The sequence below is a fragment of the Artibeus jamaicensis genome, unplaced genomic scaffold (assembly GCF_021234435.1).
Source record: "Artibeus jamaicensis isolate MK-2021 breed Jamaican fruit bat unplaced genomic scaffold, CSHL_Jam_final contig_484, whole genome shotgun sequence".
In the NCBI taxonomy this organism is placed as follows: domain Eukaryota; kingdom Metazoa; phylum Chordata; class Mammalia; order Chiroptera; family Phyllostomidae; genus Artibeus; species Artibeus jamaicensis.
In genome coordinates this window covers 1,191,132-1,209,304 of record NW_026521859.1, presented here as the reverse complement: position 1 = coordinate 1,209,304, position 18,173 = coordinate 1,191,132, and the positions used below count along the sequence as shown (strand labels likewise).

Here is an 18,173-nt window from a genome sequence, read left to right as displayed (position 1 = left end):
TTTCTATGAAAAAAAAAAAAGTAGTATAGTTTAGTAGACCATGGGATAATTTGAATGAGTAGAAGTTTGAAGCCCAAGTTTTCCTCTGTCAGCTATATGACCTTAAATAAAATATGTACATATTATTGCCTTTTACTTTTCATCTTTAAAAATTAGTGGTAAAATTATATTCTTATGATATTTTGATGGGTTAAGTCAGTTAACATATATAAAGCACTTATATCAAGGCTTTCAGATGGTAAGTTCTTGATAACTCTTATAATGTGTAGAGATCTTATTATTCTCACATCTAGATTCATTAAAATGATTGTTTAAAAATCTTAAACACTAATAATATAAGGCTAAATATTAAGTCAAGGTAGATTGCAATCATTTATATATATTTGATCATTTAAAAAATAAATACAATAACAAATCTTGATTTTAACTGGCACACCCAGGTGTGGCTGACTTGTTCCCATGCATGTGGGTCAGTCACTGGTGGTCTCATTTGTGTTCTTCCCCAAGTCCCCAGACAGCTGCAGTCCTCCTGGGACATGGCTGGGGAGGGGAGAGCTAAGAAAAGGGTACAGTTCTGCCTCTGAGTTAAGCACTTGTGATGGACAGAGAAATTACTACAGTAGATATGGAAAGGCCAGTGATAACTGAGAATCGCCTCGACATTCAGCCCTGGCTGGTGTAGCTCAGTGGATTGAGTGCGGGCCTGCAAACCAGACAATCGCGGTTCAATTCCCAGTCAGGGCACATACCCGGGTTGCAGGGCGGTTCCCTGCAGGCCAGTTCCCAGCAGGGGATGCATGAAAGGCAACCATACATTGATGTTTCTCTCCCTCTCTCCTTCCCTTCCCCTCTAAAGATAAATAAATAAAATCTTTAAAAAAATTATTAAAAAAAAAAAAGAACCGACATTCATGGTTAAAATTATAACCAAAGTGTCAAGACTGTCTAATTATACGGAGTGCTAAAAAGTGAGAACGCATTCCTTTCATGGCTTATAGCGCAGAAAATCTTCTAGTAGTAATAACAATGTTTTATTTTTAGATTATATTATGATTTGTAAGTTATTTTAGGTGTGAGTTTCTTTAACGCCCTCAGCAGTAATATGAAGAGAGAGGTCAGTATGTCACATTTGCAGGGCAGGGCATCATCAGCTCTGGGTCGTAGCTCCCGTTTTCGGTGAAGGTGTCAGTGCTCTCAGCACAGGTGGTCATAAAATGCGGGTTCTAGAAATGTGGAGAGATTTGAGGAAGTCTAAATAGCATTAATGTTAATAGCTTGTAATATACTATATATATGTACATATATTTTTTCTTATTACTTGTACTTTGCTATATTGATTGTTAAAAAATATTTTTGTAGAAAATGATGAGGTAAGCAGAAATTTTATTCCCAGGCTCTTCAAAGATGATCACAAACACAAAGTATCCTTTTGAAAGTGTCTCAAATTAAACCAAAGGCACATCATCAAAGTGAAACATGACATTAAGAATTCATTTAGGTTGTGAAATGTTCACATTACCTTGCTTTCAATCACTGGCAATGTCCTGTAAGGCACATTTGAAATGTTTTTTAAAAACATGAAATAGTGTGCTGTTGTTTTTAAAGCACAGCCACACCTCCAGCGGAACTTAGGAAGAGCTGGGTGTCACCCACAGAATGGGGAGGTCCCATACGTGGCACATTGATCTTCCCAACAAGTGTGCTAAGAAATGGCTTCCATATTTAGTGTTAAAAATAAAACAGTCTTCTCACAAAAATCGGGATATAATTTGATTAATAAAACCTATTCTTTCCACAATTTTACACTAGCTCATCTTCATTTAGAAATTGTAAATTCATGAGAAAAGGACAAATTTTGTTATGGCATAAAAATCTTAGGGACAACAAAATTCCAAATATTGAATTTTTAAATAAACAATAATGGTTTCCTTTCCAAAATGTAAACATCCAGTAAATAAAACATACATAATATTCCAGGTATAGAAACACTAGTAATTTCCTTGTGAAAGAGGTGCGTTTTTGTATATTTGGTGGGAAGTGTTTTGTCTTAAGTGTAAAGCACTTCACCAAACAAACTGGGCCATTATTATCTAAAAGTCTATTTCTTCACCCAGTTTCTTTATTTGAGTTGAAATTCATCAATTTCCGTAGAATTCTGGTGATAGGATCAGGCCACCAAAAAGGTCCGAATACCTAAAAGTGATTTGGTTAGGGAAAAATGCTTTCCCGAGACTTGGAGGCAGGCAGTCATCACCTGAGGGCATTCCTTGGCCCACTTCTTTCCAGTGTTCAGAGTAAAGTACAGGATCTGGGCTCCTAGAAGGGCTTGTTTCCCACTGGAATGCCGACCAGCAGGGCGTCCTTGCGGGCATTTTGCCTGCAGTACTGTTGCAGCCGCCTGAGGGACCTTGATCTTTTCCCCAGGCCTGCGGCTTAAGCTGCTCCACCAGGCGCTGCAAGGCGTTCACGCTGGCCCCACTGGACGTGGCGGGGGCGCTGTGCCTAAACCATATTTTGATAGCATAAATCCTGACAAGTCAAGAAGACCATTTGTATTATTTTTAAAAAATTGAAGGTTTTTTTCTGATACTTTTGAAGTGTCTTCAGGGGTTACATATATTTTGGAGGAGAAAAACAGTGATTTGGGGGGAAGTGTCAGAAAGTTACAGAGGGTAACTGAACACAAATGGGAGCTCCATTTGTGCCATAGAAAGTATGGAGGGATGAGATCACAGTTCCCAAAAAAAAGCCAAGGAACAAGCCAGCTCAGTTCAAGTGAGCTCCCAGAGTAATAACTAAGTACATTTTAATCATATATATATATATATATATATAAAATATCTAAGAATATATACATATGTATATGTATATTTTTATGTATTTGTGAATATTTGTATATGAATGTGTATATATACCCTTAGTGAGATATATATTCTATGTACACATACATATCCTTAGACTTAAATATTCAAACCCGGTAGGTATTGTTTTAGTTTATTCTTTTAAAATGAAGAGATTTTTTTTGAACAATTGACATTTGGGTTTTCAGTGGATTTTATATGGGCTCATGAATTATATAACTGATATTTGAAGAGGGAGAGGGTAAAGGAAGAGTGGTTGTTTTCTTTATAGGCATCAGATAAAAAAATAAGTAAAAGAAACATACAAAGTTGACCATGTCCAAAGGACCAGGTCCCATCCACTTGGCTGTGGAAGGCAGACAGCGCTCCCCTAAAGAGAACAAATGTTTTTACTTTTACTCTTACTGGGAGGAGGTTAGTCATGGAGCAGGAATAAGGTAGCAGGATTTAAACACTGAGAGTCAAGTAAAAAAGCGGGAAAAAATTTAATGCCTTTAGCTGAGTAGTTTATTGTCCAGGTATCAGGAGATGAGAGACCTAATGTCATTGGTGATGGTGGTGAATTCCTCCTGGCTGTGGAAGGAGGTCAGCATGTGAGACAGGAATTTGCTCAGGTAAAGGAGCTCGTGGGTCCCTTGGGTGCTAGTCAAGTCTTGGTGATGGTGACCAGTAAGAATAGACCTTTGGCCAGTAGAAACAATGTTGCCATCATAGCAGCAAGATGTGAAAATGGTGACGGAATCCTATGGGGCTTATTTCTGAGCTCATGTAAGAAAAATACCTAAGAAACCCCCAGAAGTAGCTTAAGTGCATTTTGATCAGAACTAATTTCTGCCATTTCTGCCATTACCATTCATAAAAGAGAATTAAGACCTTTGCGTTCATAGGTCTGTAGGTTTATGCCATAGAAAGTATGGAGGGATGAGATCACAGTTCCCAGAAAAAAGCCAAGGAACAAGCCAGCTCAGTTCAAGTGAGCTCTGTAAGTTTGGTGGACCTCACAGCAGCTCCTAAGTGAGTGTTGTCTAGAATGCAGAGCTCTGGCTGAACATGACCATTCTCCCCACTTCAGGAATAACTAGCAAAGCATGCAGAATGAATACTCCATTTATCTTTAGTATGTTTTTGTTGTAACAACAAATAGATTTAAGAGGTGAGAATTCAAGAAATGTTAGAAATGTTAGATGAGTTGTTCAAAATTTCAGATTAAAGTGTTAACAAAAGTACTATACCTTACAGAGAGTTGTATAAAGAATTTATCTGCCTTTTGCATTCTTTAACATTACAAAATAATTTTAAATTAGTCACTAGGATACCCTTATACTATTAAAATAGATAATAAGCAAAATTTACATTATTTTTCACCTAGAGATGTGTTCAAAGGTAAGAAAGGATAAATTTTCTAAATATACCTTAGCTTTACTTCCCATAAACTCAAGTTAGGGACCAGGGAACAGGTAACCAGTACCATTACTAGTTGAGACAGGCAGGGAGACATGAAGACAACTGGACTAGCTTTTGGCCTGATACGGTCCAGAATTCCTGTACGGGTTCCTCACATGCTCTAGGTATATCAGCACAAAGTCCCCTTTAGGCCTTATGGGGTATTCTCAGAGGATCTAGATCAAATAAACCATGTAGCAGGGGTGTCTAACCTTTTGGCCTCTCTGGGCCACACTGGAAGAAGAAGAGTTGTCTTGGGTCACCCATTAAATACACAAGCACTAACAAAAATTCATAAGTGAAAAAAAAAGGTTTTAAGTAGATTTGTTGGACACCCCAAGCATTACCACAAACTCCTGAGAAATTTAACCAGATTCTAACTGGTTTCCTCATCTTCATTTCCCAATCCCATTCTGCTTTAATTAATCCATTCAAAGACTGAAATGCTAGAAAAATCTGATAAAGTGAAATTCCTCTCCCTCCCTCTGTTCCTTCCTTTCTTAGTAAGAAGGAGTTTGACAAGATAGATACACAACACAACCTCACTTGGCTCTGAATCCTGGGAAGAAACTTGAACTACAAATGACAGAAAAAGCGAAGCGCTTTGTCTACTTTGACCTGACCCAAGTGGCCACTCTGTTCAAACCTGGCTGAAAGCAGGCAACTGTGCCGCACCCCCAGGTTCCATCCAAAAGCAAGGACTGCAGCCTGAATCCAAATGCTGGGGACTGCAGTCTTCAGCCTTGTCCAAGGGAACACCTTGATCTTTGAACTTAATAAAAGTTAAGTGTTTCTTTGTACAGGGCTCTTTCTGTATCCGTTGTGGTTACAAAGAAATAATCAAAACAGCTTCCATTTTTATTTTCTATTTTCTATTCTATATTTCTCTTCTCCAGAAAGTTTGGGAGTTGGGCCCAGTAACTTCTTAAACTGCCAGTGGTTTTATAGAATGATTGTGCATTATTGGAGGAGATACTTTCTTGGTACCTACCTATTTTCTTTCTCCTTCCTCCATTCAACAACTATTTATTTAACATTTTATGTCAGATATCGAATTCAATATTTTGATTGTCCCACCCCCCAAAAATACACAGTTGTTTTACTTTGTTATTCTAACTCTTCCCAGTTCTACCAAAGTTTGATCCATTTTGGTTCCAATTTAGAATGATCCCCTTTTTCATAGAGATCTCTTTTGGAATATTCTCTCTTAAGGCATTCAAAGTAGATGAATGTCTTGCTGCTTGCTTTTCAAATCTTCCTTTTGCCAGTTGTTCAGCATCTGAAAGCTGCTCTTCAAGTGACTATGTTTCTGAGATGCAGTGTTATATCTCTCTGAAATGTGCCCTTCCCTCTGTTTAGGTCTTTGGGCTTTAAAAGCAAATAACTCCTTTCTTGTTTTCTTACTTTGTTCCTTTTTATGTTGAACTTTCCCTAAATCCAGTGGAGAAACATAAAAATATGTATCTGGTTCTTTGTTGGTGATTTTCACATGTGTAGATAAAGCTTCCTTTAGTGTATTTAGCAACTATGACTAGCTGAGTGCTATCATTTTGAACTTGTTGCTGCTCAAAATATTTTTTATTGTCAAGAATCAGATGAGTAGTATGAGTGCTCTTCATATTTGTTTTTTTTCCTAAAGTGTGTCTGCTTTGTCCCATTGTGAACATTTAAGATGACTTGAGGAAACCCATTAGTTTTCTAGCATATTTTCCCTTAGTGATTTGCTCACATGATATTTGTCTTCAAATCCTCCCACATTCTCTTTCAGCACCTGGATCAAAAGTTGTCATTCATTGGTCATGTAGAAAAGTTAAATATTTGAAGCAAAATATATTTGTAATTTAGGAAAGTATCCTTAAAGTATTTTTTCTGAAGCTTTTCTATTTTATAGTCACAAAGTAATGCTTCTGTTCAGCCTACCATATGGACATAGGACACTGTATTACCCTCCCAACAGCGTTTTGCCATTGCTCTTGTGTGCCATGCTCAGCACCAAATGACTGGATGAAGTGTTAGATAATGAATTCCTGGAGATGCCAGTCTGTTCTCTGGCATCTAAGGTAGGCTAATGGGACCTTGAATTTACCGTACTTCTCCTGTGGGGAGGAACAGTGACAACAGAGGCTCTAAGCATAATAGAGTGGAATAATCCAAAAAGAGTGGCTACAAGTAATATATTCAATAGTGAAGCTCAAGTTAATGAACTGTCATATGACATCATGGAAACGATATTGTCATATGGGAAACAGAGATGAAGAGACTAAATTTTAGTAAAACTTATAAGCTATTTATGGGATAAAATTTTAAATTACAGAGAATTATATCTTTGCCAAGAACCAACACAAGATGTACCACAAGTTCAATAGAGGAATAAATGTGGAGACAAATAATGTGTAAAGGGCCCCCAAGAACAGCTTGAAAAAAAATTAAACCCCTTCAGCACCTTTAAGAAAGTGTGTGTGTATGTATGTGTGTGGTTTAATTTCCTCTGTTCTTGTAGGTGGTTTGGCAGTGATTATACCCAAGGTCAAAGCTATTCGTCAAAGACAAATGCATAGGCATTTAATTTGACAAGCACTCAAAGTTGGTCACTGGCTTTTTAGTTACATTTGTACTTGTAATGTTCGGTTCAAACCATGTTTGAGGAGGTTGCCGTCATGGCTTTGGCTGAATGCTGCAAGTCAGCCCATGAAAACTGTCAATGGTCAGACGAGGGAGAGTCAGACAAAAAGCAACACCTAGAATTTCCAACTTGGCAGCAGGCTGGAGGACAGGTGGCAGAAATCTTTCATGCTGAAAAGCAGTCTGAAAGGTGACATTGGAGAGGGGTAACAGACAAAGGTTTAATAGTCCAATTCCCAATCTGGAAATGCTACTGAGAACCCAATGTTCCATAGAACAAAGATCAAAATCCTCAGTTAAAGGTAGTTTGTATGGCTAAAAAAAAGGCATTGCTATAAATATCAGGTGTTTCATGCCAGAGGGGAGATAATGAAAGCAGTATCAGATTCTCTAAGGGTGGAAATGAATCTGGGTTATATACCTCTATACAGCAATTTTCAACCTTATTCATCTCATGGCACATGTAAGTTAATTATTAAAATTCTGCAGCTTACCACAAAGGTATTTTTTGCCAATCAACAACAAAAATTGGTATAACTTTGATTCATTCATACTGGATGGCTATTGTTGTGTTGGTTATTATCATTTTTTTATTGGACAATCTAAGGGAAAAGAGGTCAGTGCCCCTGACTAAATCATCAGGCATTGCGTGTTTTAAAAATATTTGTGGCACATTTACACACTGGAATACTATGCAACAGAAAGAAAGAAGGAGATCGTACCCTTTGGGACAACATGGATGGAACTGGAGAGCATTACACTAAGTAAAATAAGCCAGATGGTGAAAGACAAATACCATATGATCTCACCTTTAAGTGGAACCTAATCAACAAAAATAAACAAGCAATGAAAATATAATCAGAGACATTGAAATTAAGAACAATTTCATTTTTCACCTCCCCCCTAACCAGAGGGGAGGTGAAAGGGAATAATGGGGGCAAAGGGGGCAAGGGTTTTGAGGAACAACTATAAAGAATACATGGACAAAACCAAGGAGGGTGGAATCAGAGTAGGGAGGTAGGGATGGCTGAGGTGGGGCAAAAATGGAGACAACTGTACTTGAACAACAATAAAATAATAAAAAAATGATTAAAAACACAGCAAAAAATATTCATGACTCACCAGTAGAAAATTAATGCTCTACCAGGATCTCAGAGGCATTGATGTTAAAACATAAATCTGGGGTCCTTAGCACTTTACATATGTAATTGCCTTTAAATTTTAAACAAGTTGTAGTGCTGATAACAGAAATATATAATGTAAGGAGAAAAGTGTTCATATTTTAGGATCCTACTAGGGACTGTTTGGACTTCATGCAAGTGACTAAGTTATTCAAGGACTTTGAAAAGAGAAACAACTTTACTGAGAGAGGGCAGAGGAATATGATACAGTCATTGGAAAGGAAGGAGGGAAGGAACATGGTAGAAAAGTAACTAAAGGTAACAGAGGCACATGGCCGACCCAAGTAGCCTTTGGTGTGGGAAAGTAGAAGAGGCTTCTGGGATGTACAGGCTGAAGGAAGCTGAGAAGGACAAGTCAGGATTTTCTAGGGCTCCAGCTATAAGGATCCACTCAAAATAGCAAGGTGGTGGTTCCCAGGACCAGAAGAGGCAGGAAAGGAGTTCAGATCAGTGTTCAGACACTGCCAGATAACCACTGACTGACGTAATGTGCATTTCCTTTCACTCTGGCTTCGTTTCATGTTTAGATTCTATTTTCTTTTTCCCCATAACTTGAGACTAGGAATTTATATGTCCCACCCCCATGGCTGTCACTCACTTTTTTTTTATTTCCTTTATGATTTGTGAGCCCTTGAGTTTCTGAATGGAGCCATCCTGAAAGCATTTTTACTCTTTGGCACATGAATGGATTATAATTCTTTGAACGTTCATTATTTCTGTAATTTCTGCTCCAAGACACGATCTTTTAAGTGCTGAAAGGCCACCCAACGCCCTCTCTGGCTTGGGCCCTCGGGCTCTCTGTGGCATTCCTCCCTTCTTCCTCTGCACTCCAGTGAACCTCCCCCCACCCCACAGTGTCTCCTCAGTCCAAGTGCAGGTCCCAGAGACTGGGAACTTTTGTCTTCAAGAATTCTGTTCTCTTCCCACCGATGGTGTCCTTCCTCCCGGGTGCCTCCACCTCCTTCTATTTGTGCTGCCACCTGGTGGTCACAAACAGCCTCATTCCTTCCATTCACTTTCGTGGGATTTAGTTTCTTAATAATAACAAATAGCAATAATAAAGAACAGACAGTAGAGATTATTAAATAGCTATGAACAAAACACATAGAAATCTCTGATAATGTGGAATTTATCTAAACAATAAACAAAATAAATGAAAATATATCTCATGTTAGATGGAGATGACAGATAACTTCTAACAAGGAGGATGAATAAAGTAAGAAAGGGAACATGAAGTACATGGGAGGTTAAAATGTAAGGGTAGGTGAGGTAGGGCTCCCTGAGGAGGTGCGTTTTGAATCAAGACTTGAGGGAGTGAGGAGCCAGGCATACGGCTGTCTTGGGAAACGGTTCTAGAGACAAGGCAGCAGGAACAAAGGTCCTGATATGGTGGCAAATCCTGGCATGTTTGGGGAACAACAAGGAAGCCAGCAGGGTTGGAGAAGTAACTGATGGTTAGAGCGGTGGAACAGGATGAGAAAGAGGCCGTGGGGACCGGAGCATGCAGGGGTCTCTTGATCACAGTACACGGTTAGGATTTGGCACCAAGCAGTGGGGGCCAAAGGAGAGACAGGACAGTTTTACACTGAAATGTAACTAGTCTGGGAGCTTTGCAGAGAATACACTGTGGTTTAGGAATGTGAACAGACTTTTAAAGTTCTGACACTTAAAATGCAGGTGCCTAACAGAAAGTGTATCTAGGTGTATCATAAGTCAGGTAGGTGACCAAAGTACATTAATCCAGAGCCAAATGAGTGGACCTGAGGCTTTTATAGAGTAAATGTGCTCCTTAAACTATTGGGAGAAGATTTGAACATGTTACCTAAACTTCAAGGGTTAAAGTAGAACAGATGAGCCAGCTCACATCTAAGAAGTCAAGGTGCTGTGGGAGCACTTTCCAAGCTTTTTGTTCTCCAGATGACTTCTAGTGTTAAAGGTCATCAAGAGCTCCAGGGAACCTTTGTTTATATGTGTTAAATCTATTGATAATTACCGTAATGGAAATTGTAATACTTAAAAAATATTTATGCATGTATGTAGCTAAAAAAACAATAAAACATTAATTGCATATTTATACAAATATTATATTTTTAGGAACAATAACTGTATTTTACAAGTAAAAACTTGAGGGAAGCCTGAACAGTGTGGCTCAGTTGGTCAGGCATTGTCCTGCAAAGCGGAAGGTCACTGGTTTAAGTCCCAGTCAGGGCACATGTCTGGATAATGGGTCAGGTCCCAGGCTGGGGGGCACGCGAGAGGCAACTGGTGGATGTCTCTCTAGCACATCGATGTTTCTCTCCCTGTCTTTCTGCCTCCCTTCCTCTCTTTCTGAAAATAAATAAATAATATCTTAAAAAATAACTTGAGTAAGAAGAATGGAATTGTTTTACCCATTTACAAATCTCTTAAATGTCTGGCTTAAAAGAAAAGGGTTAAGTTTTCATATCTGCTTCATCATGTCATCTTTTGAAATGCTACACATGATGTTGCTTCAGGTAAACAACACTGTATACTCAGGAGAGTTATGAGAGTAGGAAACATACCATCTCTCTTATTGTTATGTTTGACCTTGTGGCCTTGGAGAAAACGAATCCCTAAAACATGCTTTGAGAACCACCATTACAGAAAAAAGACAACTTATTGTTTATGTAAAAATGTGCTTAGTTCTTCAAAACCTATGTTTATTTCTCCAGTCCTGGGGATATACTGTACTACTTTAAGTTTATGTAAAAAATAATGAATACAGAAAAACTGCATTTGAGATAATATCCTATTCATGGGCAGGTCCAAATTACCTTATGGAATTTAGTTGTGTATATTCTTTGTTTCAAAATGTGAAATTTCTGGCAACAAATAAGGAGAGAAAAGAGAGTTTCTGGAGAAGTCAAAAAGGGTTGGTAAAGGCCATTCCCTGTGGGTAATTATGGATAGAAGATATCTTTTCCCTGTTTTTACCCATGGCATAGGAACAGAAGTTTAGTTTTGAAGGTAGTACTGCCTATAATTCAGTGGACATGAAAGGATCCCCTCCAGATCCAAGCAGGCCTTTTGACTCAAGTGTAAAGTCATGTTCTAACACCACAAACTGATGAGAAACTCGAATCTTTAATTCTACCTCCACAAAATTTTGATGCAAGTTTCCATAAATATTCTGTATTTTTCTGAAGTACAATGTTACATTGAAAGTGATAATTTATTTATAATAAAAAATATAATAAGAATAATTTTTTATCTCAGAAAAACTCCATCATCTGCTCTTGTAGAATGACCTCATTTTTCTTTAGTATATTAAGTTCCAAGATTGTTACATTTGGTTATTTTTCCTTTACAAAGAAAAATTTTATTATTGTTTCAGTAATATTTGAACAATTACTATTTTTCCACAGTAAGAATTTTTTTAAATATATTTTATTGATTATGCCATTACAGTTCGATTCCCCCTTTCATTTCCCTCCACGCTGCACACCCCTCCCCCACCATTCCCCCCCTTTAGTTCATGTTCATGGGTCTCAAGTTCTTTAGATTCTATATTTCCCATACAATTCTTGCCCTCCCCCTATCTGTTTTCTACCTACCGTCTATGCTACTTATTTTCTGTGCCTTCTCCCCCCTTCTCCTTCTCCCACTCCCCTATTGCTAACCCTCCATGTGATCTTCATTTCTATGGTTCTGCTCCAGATCTAGCTGTCCTCTTAGTTTGCATTTGTTTTAGGTGTGGTTGTTAATAACTGTGAGTTTGCTGTCCTTTCACTGTTCATCTTTTTAATCTTCTTTTTCTTAGGTGAGTCCCTTTAACATTTCATATAATAAGGGCTTGGTGATGATGAACTCCTTGAATTTGATCTTATCTGAGAAGCACTTTATCTGTCCTTCCATTCTAAATGAAAGCTTTGCTGGATAGATCAATCTTGGATATAGGTCTCTGGATTTCATGACTTGGAATACTTCTTTCCGGCCCCTTCTTGCCTGTAAGGTCTCTTTTGAGATATCCACTGACAGTCTTATGGGAACTCCTTTGTAGGTAACAGTCCTCTTAATCTCTTGCTGCTTCTAGGATTCTCTCCTTCATTTTAATCTTGGCTAATGTAATTATGATGTGCCTTGGTGTGTTCCTTCTTGGGTCCAACTTCTTTGGGACTCTCTGAGTTTCCTGGATTTCCTGGAAGTCTATTTCCTTTGCCAGATTGGGGAAGTTCTCCTTTATTATTTATTCAAATAAGTTTTCCACTGGTGGCTGTTCCTCTTCCCCTTCTGGCACCCCTGTAATTCGGATGTTGGAGCATTTAAAGATGTCCTGAAAGTTCCTAAGCCTCTCCTCCTTTTTTTGCATTCTTGTTTCTTCATTGTTTTCTGTTTGGTTATTTTTTCCCTCCTTCTGGTTCACTCCTTTGATCTGAGTCTCAGTTTCCTTTCCATTACTATTGACACTGCCCCCACATACAGCATCACAAACCAGCATCCTGGGTGACCCCGCCCTGGTGAACACTTGAGGCTCTTCTCCTCATATGTAACAGGCACGAACAGACCAAAACATGGCTCAAGAACAACTCAGAGCCCCAGGGCCAATAAATCTAAGCGATGAAAAAATAGCCAAACTTTCAGATGCACAGTTGAAAACACTGGTGATCAGGATGCTCACAGAACTGGTTGATTTTAGTCACAAATTAGAGGAACATATGAAGGCTAAACTAATTGAAATGATGGGAAATCCACAGTAAGAATTTTAAATAAAGTAAATATCTGATTTGTCAAAATTATAATAACGATCAATATCTAAAGGATAATCAGGCAAACATCAAGATTTGGATATCACATATAATTTTTCTATCACATGGTAGTTATACCCACACTTTGGTTAGATTGAGATAGAAGTTATTTTAACACTTTGAGTTTCTATTAATTACTTAATTGCTTTTTGTTTTATATTATATAGGACATGTAAATATAAGCAAATTATGCATCATGTAATATTTAGGCCGTAGTTTATTTGCTTATTTATATCCTCACCCAAGTATATATTTATTGCGTTTTAGAAACAGAGAAAGACGGAGGGGGGGGGGAGAGAGAGAGAGAAATATCAGTCTGTTGCCTTCTGTATGTGCCCTGACCAGGGATAGAACCCACATCCTAGGTATGTTCTCTGACCAGGAATCAAACCTGCAACCTTTTGGTACATGGGATAATGTTCCAACCAATTGTGCCACCTGGCCAGGACCAGGCAGTATTTTAATAAACATAGTTGATGACAACATTTGAGAGAAATGTCTCCTATTTAATAGCAGATCATAGCAGAGCTTATTTTTAAGCATGTGTCATTAAATATAATAATGCACTTGCCATGAGTCACATATGCATGCTTATACGTACCTTACTCACCATGCTTTCTAATCCTTATTCCTCATTTCTCAATACTTCATGTTTTCTTGGCCTTAAACATTGAGATAAGAATAATAGCACTGTTGTAGACCATTGTTACTGACTTAGAAGCAAAAAGGGAATCACAAGGGTAGTTAGCAAGCATTTTGGCGAATGGAAGGAAAGCTTAGAGTAGAATTATTTGGAGCTGGGTCTTAGGGAGAGGGCAGCAGAAGAATGAAAGCTGAATGTGTCTATTCAGAGAAGTTGATTCCTCTTTTCACAATGATTATAAAAGAATATTTCATCACAGTGCTGACTTGAGTGCATTTCTATTTATCAGGAACTGACTATATGATTAGTGAATTTCCTCTACCCTATCCTCAGCCCAGAATCACCAGGCCTGAGTTCCCGCTACCTTGTAATATTGTTTCTGTGCTTATAAATGCATTGTCCTTTGTTTAAAAAATTACAAGGCAAAACAAAAGACAAAACACAGTTTGAAGAGACAGAGCAAGCATCAGAACCAGACTAAGATTTAGCATAGATATTGCAGTAATTAGACCCAAATTTAAAACAATTTTGATTAATATGCTAAGAGCTCAAATGGATCAAGTAGACAATAGTCAAGAACTGAAGGGCAATGTAAGTAGAGAAATGGAAATTCTAAGAAAGAGTCAAAGGAAAACGCTAGAGATCAAAAGTACTATAACTGGCATGACGGAAGAACCTCAAAAACCAAAAAAAGCAAAGACAACACTGACTAAAAAAATGAGGAACCACATTCAAACACTGGGAAAACTACAGGAGGTATAACATTTGTACAGGGGAATATCAGAAGTAGAAGACAAAAAGGGGAAGGAAAAAATGGAAACAATGATAACTGAGAATTTTTTCATTTTAGTATCGGACCTTAAGACACACGCAAAGGAAGCTCAGAGAACACCACCTAGGAAAAATGTCCAAGACACTATGCTCAGCCATTGCATATTTAAATTACAGATTCAAAGATAAAAAATATTGATAAGACCAGAGGAATAAAAAATACTTTATCTAGAGAAGAGCAACAATCATAATGATATCCCAATTCTCAGAAGCCATGCAAGCAAGAAGATACTTATGTAAAACATTCAAAGTGATTGAATGTGGGAGGCAGGGGTGGGGGGGGAGAAGGGTTGGGGGAAAGTGGGGACAACTGTAGTTGAACAACAACAATAAAGAAGAAAAATAAGCAAACAACACTGACCTGGAATTCTGTACCTTGTCAAAGTATCCTTGGAAGGTGAAGAAGAAATACTTTCTCAGAGAAGCAAAACTCGGAGGAAATGTGTTGCCAGGAGACATGCTTTAGAAGAAATATTAAAAGATGATCTTTAGGGAGAAGGAAAATGATATAGGTGAAAAACTCAAATGTACACACAGAAAGGAAGGATATTGAAGAAGGAATAAGTGAAGGTACAAGAAAACTATTATTTTTATTCTTATTGATCTAACAGATAATAACTTGTTCAAAATAATAATAGTAAAATATATTCAACTCATATATATACACACATGTGTTTTATATATAAGTGAAAGGAATGATAGCATGATACAAAGAACTGAAGTTAGAATTAGAAACATTTCTTGTTTTAAGGCACTCACTCTACCTGAGAAGCAATGTAGTATTAGCTGGAAGTGAGCTTGGATTGGTTGTAACTGTATATTGTAAACTTTAGGGCAACCACTGGAAAAAAAGTTTAAAGTGGTATAACTAATATGCTAAGAAAGGAGATAAAGTGAATCAAATAAATTGCTGAATTGAAACAAAAAAGGCAGAAAAAGAGTGGAAGACAGAAGTAGAAATAACAAACAAGGGCTACAGAAAACAGTAACAAATATGGTTAATATTAGTCCAACTATATCAGTAATCACCTTGAATGTCAATAGTCTAAGTACACCAATTAAAAGGCAGATTATCAGAGTACATAAAAAATGACCCAACTATATATTATCGCCAAGAAACTCATTTTAAATATAAAGACACTTATATATTAGAAGTTAATGCACGGAGAAACATATACCGTGCTAATACTAAGCAAAAGAAAGTAGGAGTAGCTGTATTAATTTCAGACAGAGTGAACTTCAAAGTGTGGAAAGTTATCAAGGATCCAAACAGGAAGAGGACATTACATAATGACAGAAGGGTCAAATCTCCAAGAAGACATAACAGTTCTTAGTGTTTATGCAATAGAGTGTCAAACTATATGAGGCAAAAACAATAGAGTGTCAAACTTTATGAGGCAGAAACAATAGAGTGTCAAACTTTATGAGGCAAAAACCAAGAACTGCAAGGAATACTAGACAAATCCACATCAGAGTTCAAGATTTCAATACCCCTCTCTCAGAGACAAATCCAGCAGGCAGAATATCAGTTAGAAAACAGTTGAACAAAATGATACTATCAATCAACAGGATATAATCGACACTTATTAACTACTTTATCCACTAACAGGATAATGTACATTTTTCTGAAGCTCACATGGAATGTTCACCAAAATAGACCAATTTGGGGGCCAGGGGTGGGATGGGAGAAATAGATAAAAAAAATGTACTTGAAAAGTAACTAAATAAAATTTAATATTAAAAAATAAAATAAAATAAAAGAGTAGATATTACTAATGTGTGCTTTTATTTTATTTTTTAAAAATTTTATTTATTTATTTTTAGAGATAGGAGAAGGGAAGGAGAAAGAGTAGGAGAAAAATATCACTGTGTGGTTGCCTCTCAAATGTCCCTTGCTGGGGACCTGGCCTGCAACCCAGGCATGTACCCTGACTAGGAATCAAACTGTGATCCTTTGATTCACAAGCCTATGCCTGTTCCACTGAGCTACACCAGCCAGGCACTAATGTGTGCTTTTAGACCACAGTGGAACTAAACTAGGAATTAATAATAAAAAAAAAGCTAGAAAATCACAAAATACTTGGAGATTAAAGAACATGCTTCTAATGACACAGGGACCCCCCAAAATACCTGATCAAAAAGTAAACAGTATTTTAAACTAAATAAAAATGAAAACACAGCTTATCAAAATTGTGAAGTGCAGTTAACACCATGCTTAGATTGAAATTTATTATATTGAACTCATATATTAGACAACTGGAAGGTTATAAAAACCATTAATGTTACCTCTGACTTAATAAACTAGAAAAATAAAAGCCAATTAAAAATGAAGTAAGCAGAAGAAGAGCAATAAAAATTAGAACAGAAATCAATACAATTGGAAATAGGAAATCAATAGAGCAAATAAATGAAACCAAGGGTGTGTTGATAAAACTGATATATCTCTAGCCAAGTTAAGAAAATAGAGTTGACACACATTATACCTGCCAGAAATGAAAGGACATTATTATGGGTCCCTTTGGCATTGAGAGAATGATAAAGGGATACCGTGAAGAACTCTATGCCTACTAAGTTGAAAGTCTAGATGAAATAGAAAAATTCCTTAAAAGGCAAAGTCTGCCAAAGCTTACACCTGAAGAAAAAAGACAGCTATGGAGAGAGTTTTATTCTTCTTTTTACATGATGAATGGGGCACTGTGGTGGATCACAGAATTTGAGAGATTCTCTAGCTCATAGGTCATGGCTGCATTGTCCTTGTTCTATAAAATACTGATTTTTGTCTTTCTTTTTTATAGAGGTTGCATTTTATGAGTTGGCCAAAAAGTCCATTTAGTTTCTTCTGCAAAAACAAAACAAAACAAAACATATTATTCATTTTCATTGGTAACTTTATTGATTTGGATATTTTGAGTATCTTGACTCTCTGTCAAGTGGTATAATACTGATTGTTCTCAATTCATGTCTCAATTTGATCGCTATCAACCTCAACTGGTCTGCATGACCATGGAGCATTGCCCAGGGAGAAATCTCCAGCATGAAACTTCACACACCACTTTCGACACATTCAATCAGTCACAGCCCCTTATCTACACACTGCACAAATCTTTTTGTGTGTGTTTCAGTTGCATTTTTACCTTTCTTGAAATCATAAAACATAGTATGCTGAAAATGTTACTTATTTTCTTCCATCTTCAATATTAAAGTGGCTATGCAAAAATTTACCAATTTTGATAAATTTATTTTGAATGCTGATATGACAGCTGTCATAATAAAATGTAACAAAATTATTTTGAATGAAGTGAAGGACAACTAAATGCTACTTATGAGGAAACAAGTGAGTTTTTTGGCCAACCCAATAGTGAAATAAATTTTTGATATTCTCTTTTTTTCCTTAGCATGTAGATGGACACAGTACACATTTGGGCCAGTCCTCAGAAATGGTCAGCTCTGGGAGTCAAGTTTAAAGAGTTCAATGAGGTCTCCAGGGCAAGTTGCCAATTTAGAAAAATTACTGGTACAAATATACAAAGAAGACTGTGTTTAAACTACATTTATTAGCCTATAAATTCTGAGGACAAGAGAGTCATATTTACTTCACTGTACCAAACTATCTGACTACTTGAAGCAGTGCCAAGCATATACATACACTCAGTTAATAGTTATTAAATGCATAAAAAATTATTAGGCAATCAATGAGTATAGTTTTTGAATGTGTGTACTTATTTACCACCTTCTTCCAAAAATACATAAAGCAACAAAGCACATAAGAGACTCTAGAAAATTAGACCCTAGAATCCTAGGACCTGAGATGCTTTCTGTCATCTCA

The 18,173-nt window shown here is 37.1% G+C and overlaps 1 pseudogene; it reads right to left on the bottom strand.

Annotated features, from left to right (window-relative positions):
• Nucleotides 1–2,289: 2,289 nt before the first annotated feature.
• Nucleotides 2,290–13,486, bottom strand: LOC119054235 (guanine nucleotide-binding protein G(I)/G(S)/G(O) subunit gamma-10-like; annotated as a pseudogene).
• Between the last annotated feature and the right edge of the window lie 4,687 nt (nucleotides 13,487–18,173).